The sequence below is a fragment of the Equus asinus genome, chromosome 1 (genome assembly GCF_041296235.1).
Source record: "Equus asinus isolate D_3611 breed Donkey chromosome 1, EquAss-T2T_v2, whole genome shotgun sequence".
Classification (NCBI taxonomy): Eukaryota; Metazoa; Chordata; class Mammalia; order Perissodactyla; family Equidae; genus Equus; species Equus asinus.
Window position 1 is genome coordinate 141,602,640 of NC_091790.1, and position 6,320 is coordinate 141,608,959.

General features: G+C 43.6%; 1 protein-coding gene across 23 annotated transcripts in view; it reads right to left on the reverse strand.

Moving 5' to 3' along the window:
• The window catches only part of ICA1 (islet cell autoantigen 1), a 141,906-nt gene that overhangs the window by 134,367 nt on the left and 1,219 nt on the right, over window positions 1-6,320 (reverse strand). The gene's annotated exons all lie outside the window — the stretch shown is intronic.

Genomic DNA, 6,320 nt, shown 5'->3' on the forward strand with positions numbered 1-6,320 from the left:
AGATTTTCACTATGAGCCCAACTCAAGTCCTCATCTCACTTGACCTTCGACTAAGCTCCCCTCTCTTGATTTCTCAGGAAATACTCTCTACACTTTTGTCATCTTTTCACTTTTCTTCGTTAGCTTCTCCTCCTCTGTGCCCATATCTCAAATATCAGTGATCGATAAGGTTCTAACCTTAGTTGTCTTCTATTACACTTTACTTGCTGTTGCTAGGTGATTTAATCCACTTCCCTGGCTTCAACCAACAGCTGTATGTCAATGACTTCCAAAATTAAACACCTCACCTGAGATGACAGCAGCGAGATGGAAATGCGGATCTGGTGCTCTGGAGAGGTGTTTAAATTTCCATCTCCCTACTATAATCTTCACCTGGATGTGCCATAGGCACTTCAAATTCAGCACATCTAAAACCAATCTCTCTCTATCTCCACCCCCAAATGTTCTTCCTCCTGTGGTCCCTATGTTAATACCAGCATGAACTCCACTGAGCATCCCAAGTTAGAAACTTCTTTTTCCTCTTTTGCAGCCAGTCTCCAAGTTCTCGCCATTCTACCTCCTAAAAAGCTACGTAATACATCCTCTCTTTTCTATATTCACATCCAGGACTTAATCTAGGCCGTCACAGGCAATACTGTCCCTGTGTCTGTGCACTCTAATCTTTACACACCATGGTCTGGACTATAATATGCAAATCTAACCATAACACCCTCCTACTTAAAACACTTTCATTGCTTTCTCCTGCCATTAGAGAAAGTCCAAACTTCTTAGCAAAAAACCCAAGCTCCTCCTTATTCTGGCCCCTCCAAAAAATTTTATTATACCTCACTCAGAACTATTCCTTCTGGTCATTTCAGAATGCTGGAGCTTTCCTGAATATATTGTGCCACTTCAAGGCTTTGCGAAGTTTCCTGCCATTTGAAATGCCCTCTCCTCCTTTGTCCAATTGGCCAACTTACACCTTACTTCAAGACTCTCCTCAAATGTCACTGCCTCAGTGAAGCCTTCTGCAACCCAATACTCACCCTCTTGCCCCTCCCTCCCAAGGGGCCTCCCACTCCTGTCCACCTCACTGATGAATTAACTGTCCTATGCTGGTGGTACCCTGTACTCCCACACTCTCCTGGGATGAGTTAAGTACATCTGCATCTCCTGCACTAGACTGCAAGCCCCTTGAGGGCAGGGACCCTTATTGGTTCACCTTTGCCTCCTCATACCAAATACAGTAACTGAAAAACATCAGGCCTTTAGTAAATATGTGCTGGACAAAAGGCAATAATTACGTGCTGTCATTTACTGAGCACTTTACATGTGTGAAGCACTTAACACCACTATCTCATTGCCACAACATCACCATGAAGGGGGTACCACCCCATTTCACAAGTGAGAAAAAAAGCTTAGAAGGGGGAAGTAATTTTCCCAAAGTCAACAACTGGTAAATTCAGGTCTGCTTTTGACTCCGGAGCTCCTGTTTTTAACCACTCCACTCCTGCATGAAAGAGATTGGATAATGGGTTCCATCTCTATAAAAACAATCCCTCCTAATCAAAGGCTCAGGTGCTGTTTTAGTCCCAAATCCATCACCACCACAGTGCTCGTGCACAACAAAACCTTGCTGATGGACTCCTGGTGGCCATCAGGGTTCCTGCCAATAAGGAGAAGAGGCGCCATGTATCACAATTAGCTCCTCGGTCTCTGGCTTAGGATGCACTACCCCAGCTGATTTCCCCTAAGTACCATTAGGTTTCAGATACTGGTGTACATGCCCTATTCTGGGAACAGAGAAGTGGGTGTAAGAGATCATGATGATGGTAAGTAATGGAATGAACTGTAATGTGTGCTCTGGGAAAGGAGCTGTAATACTTTATAGCTACTCCTCTACAAATACTCTCACCATCTAGAATGAGAGGACCTTTCCGCTCTCAAATCTAGACTCTCAGGGTCAACAATATACCGTCATGTATATATTTGATGGCTCATCACTGAACACACATACCTTGTGTTTCCCACTCCACAGTACTGTATTGCATTCAGTTGTCTTTTTCAGTCACCCTCTTTTAAATCTATATATTTTCTGAAGAGAGAAAACTGACCTCTTCAATTTTCTCTAGTTCTAACGGGGTTTAAATATCAGTCCCCTATTTCCTACTAATACCTCCACCACCTCTATGACTATCCAGCACTTAACTGAAATCAGTCCTGTGCTTTCCTGATTAACACATTTAACCTTCTCAACTCACAGATGATCAAACTTGCCCAAGGTCACTCAGCTAATAAGAGACAGCCATGAACACTGGGCTCCAGACATGAGGACTACCTGCCAGTATTCTCTCCCTTGGTACACCTGGATTCTGTGTTGGGAACTCTCTCTCTCCATTCCTCACCCTTTTTCATCTGTCAAATTCCTGTTGGTCCTTTAGGGTTCAACTCAAGGGTCACCTCCTCCATGAATCTTCTCAGGCATTCTCTGCCCTCTCTCCTATCTAGGTGGGGTGGGCTTCATCCCCTCCCTGCTTTCCCTGAAATGTAACTGTCAGGTGACTTCTCTATCTCCCTGAATAGGCTGCAGGCTCCTCCAGAGCAGGGTAGGGTCTGGGTCTTGTCTTGGAATTCCCAGTACTAGCACAGTGCATGGCCCATGGCATATACATGATAAATGCTTGCCGAATACTGAGTAATGACCCCACTTTGCAATGATGTCATGTGACTTAGCAGGAGAGACTTCTCATCATGAGCAGTGCCATTTTCTCAGCCTTTCATAAACTCATTTCCTCTCACTAGGTGTACATTGGGACAAATAGCTACCATTAGTTGAGGAATTACCACTTCTCAGACACTGAGATGTATGCTTCGTGCACGTTATGCTTATCCTGACAACCCTGTCAAGTAGACGTCATCGTTATTTTATGGATGAAGCTCAAAATCAGTTATCCTAAGTAACAGATCTATAGTCACACAGAAGGAAGGCTTTGTTTTAAAGGCATATATAAAATGCCCCATTATGTACAGTCATCCCTATACTGGAGAAATTCATTACTATTTGAAATTACTTACACATACACACACACCACACACACACACACACACACACACACACAGCATTAATCTGGATGCTGGAGTAGGGAAAGCATGGCTGACCAGTATTTATAGAGGTTCAAGGCAGTCCTACCTTATGCCTTATCCAGGCCAAATCATGCCTGTAATCTTAACTTTCTTATCTGATAGATAGGGATTATGATACCTACTTACTTCATAGGGGGTTGAATACCAAAGAAGCTCATGTTTGCCAAAGTGCTTTGTTAAGGAAGAGGGCGGAGGCCCATCTTAGTGCACCATGCTGGATAGAGCATCGTGCAGTGTTTCTCAAAGAGCAGTGGAAGGACCCTGGGCATCAGAGCCCCACTAAGCGTTAACAGCAGATGGGAGAAGGTAGGCTGGAAATCCACACTTAACAAGCCCCCAAATGTCTCTACTGGACACAAAAGTTTGATAAATACCAGGTTAGAACAATGCTCCTCAAACTTTAATGCACACATGATTCACTTGGGGATCTTCTTAAGATGTAGACTGGAATTCAGTGGGCCTGGGGGAGTGAAGGTGGGTTGAGATTCTGCAGGTCTAACAAGCTCCCAGAGGAAGCCAATGTTGCTGGTCTATGGATCACATTTGAGTGGCAGGGGTTTGGAAAATCTAGCCCCACTGGAACAAATTAGCTTTGCTTTGTTCAGGACTACAGACTGCATTCTCCAACTTCAGGGAATATTCCACAAAGCCCAAGCTCTCAGTAATGTGTCAAAATCTCTTGAACTACTCAAAACCAAATTGGAACACATTACCTATCACAGGGAAAAGTAGTAGCATCCTTTTCAGATAGAGATAGCACATATGTCTAGCAATGTGAAAGAATAATTTACTGCTACTACTTGAGTCCTATTTACTGTGCAAAGAGGTTTTTTTTTTAAAGATTTTATTTTTTTCCTTTTTCTCCCCAAAGCCCCCCAGTACATAGTTGTATATTCTTCGTTGTGGGTCCTTCTAGTTGTGGCATGTGGGACACTGCCTCAGCGTGGTTCGATGAGCAGTGTCATGTCCGCACCCAGGATTCGAACCAACGAAACACTGGGCCGCCTGCAGCAGAGCGCGCGAACTTAACCACTTGGCCACGGGGCCAGCCCCGCAAAGAGTTTTATATGTATTATCTCTAATCCCCACCACAACCCCACAAGGTGGATATTCTTGCTCTATAGATAAGGAAATGAGGACAGAGAGAGCATAAGTAACTTTCTGAAGTTCACATGGCTATTTAGGTGTTGCAGCTGGGGTTCCAATCCTGCTCCACTGGGATCTAAAGCCTGTGTGCCCTCTGCAAATCTTCCATGGTGCCAGATATGATTGCGGTAAAAAAAATGACAGCTTAGGGAAATAAAATGGGGAAAAATGTTTCTCCTGTACCAGTCATTGAGTTTAAGGCTCTGCTGAGGCAGATTCTGGATGGGCGTGAGCACGCATATAAGGTTAATTAATTAGCAATCTGTGTAGCCGCTTGGACAAAAACAGGCAGCTAGCATCCTTGCCCATGGTTCCCATAAATCTGATAATGGAGATGGAATAAAAAGTGACTAGTGCACTGATCCTAAATGTTGCCACCTACTCTCAGGCTTCTAGCTGTGGGGTCCACCAATGAAGAGGAAAAATGCTTCCTGATCCTTGTGGCCTCTCTACTTCCTCGCTTTCTCCTGTATGAGGTTTCTGTAACCTTATAGTTCACGCCACACAGGTTTACTCCACCATGTCATTTCACAATTGCCACACCTCCCTGCCTCTGATAAAACTGCCTACACCTGAAAAACTGGACTGTTTAGTCAAATATATTGAAAATGCAGCAATTTTGAAGGTTTTCTTTTGAGTAACAAAATTTTCTGTATTTTTCATAAGGTTGACATGGAGAGAGATGCAAGGCAATAAAGACACTTAGAGAAAGCAGTCAGACAGACACTGGAGTGTACCAAATGGGGGAAAGACAGCTATAAAATTAACTGCCCAGGTATCTACCATCCAGTGTCTTTAGCATTTAATGACCCATGGGTGGAGTATCCATGGTCAGTTTCTTTAACTTCACGTCTCTCCACTATCATAATTAATACTCAATAGCTTAACTGTCGTTTTCTAAAGATCCATCTTTAATAACTACAACTATTTACCTATCTAATGCAAAGAGATACAATTAGAGAGCGCCATCTCCTGCAATTAAATATAAACACAGCAGGGGTTGGCCCAGTGGCAGTAGCGCTTAAGTTCCCCCGTTCCACTTTGGTGGCCCGGGGTTCGCAGGTTTGGATGCTGGGTGCGACCTAGCATTGCTCCTCAAGCCATGCTGTGGAGGCGTCCCACATAAAATAGAGGAAGATCGGCACAGATGTTAGCTCAGCGACAATCTTCCTCAAGCAAAAAGAGGAAGATTGGCAACAGATGCTAGCTCAGAGCCACTCTTCCTCCCTCTCTCCCTCTCTCTCTCTCTCACACACACACATAATATAAACATGGTGGTTAAAAACCAAACAGTGATATTTGAACTATTAAGGATTATAAACGGATTTTGCCCCTATGGTATTCTCCACACATGATGTTTCAAAAATAAAGACTGAAGCCTAGAAAGAAACTGGTTTCAAAACCCACTTAAAAGTATTTTTAGAATTTGTGTGTGTTTTAAATATAAGGTAGGAAACTGAGTCTGGAACGCTGACTTCAAACAAATAAGCATTTTCTATTTCACTCCCCAAGCCCCAGGAACAGTTCAGATCTCAGAAAACCTAAACTAAGGTCCACAGAAACCAATTAGAGATTTTTCTGGAGAGACTTTACTGAAATGTTTGCACAAGAACATGTTTGCAATGAGTCATAATTTATAGGACCTTAACGGCCAATGCCTTATGTGCCTTTCTTCCTACCTTCAATATCATTCTCAAGCCAGCTGTTGATGTATTTCCAAGGGCCTGATAATTTTTATAAAGTTACCAGATCTTAATTACCAAGGCTGCCAGCCAGCACCCCTTCTCATACTGATTTTTTATGCTATCAAAAGACAAGAGAACCTGATTCCCTTTCTAAACTATAACTCTCCCCAACCAGGCAGTTAATGGCTTTCGCCAGCGAAAGGGCGCAGTACTTTTAAGACCCCCAAAGAGACGCTGAGGGCCCTCAGGGGTTCTCCAAGTAAAAAGGCAGTGGAGGTTAACCAGGAGCCGCTCTGGGCAAAGGCAGACATCATAACAGGATATGTCCGTTTCTAAAGGAAGCAAGAGCTGCAATAGCCCGGGGGC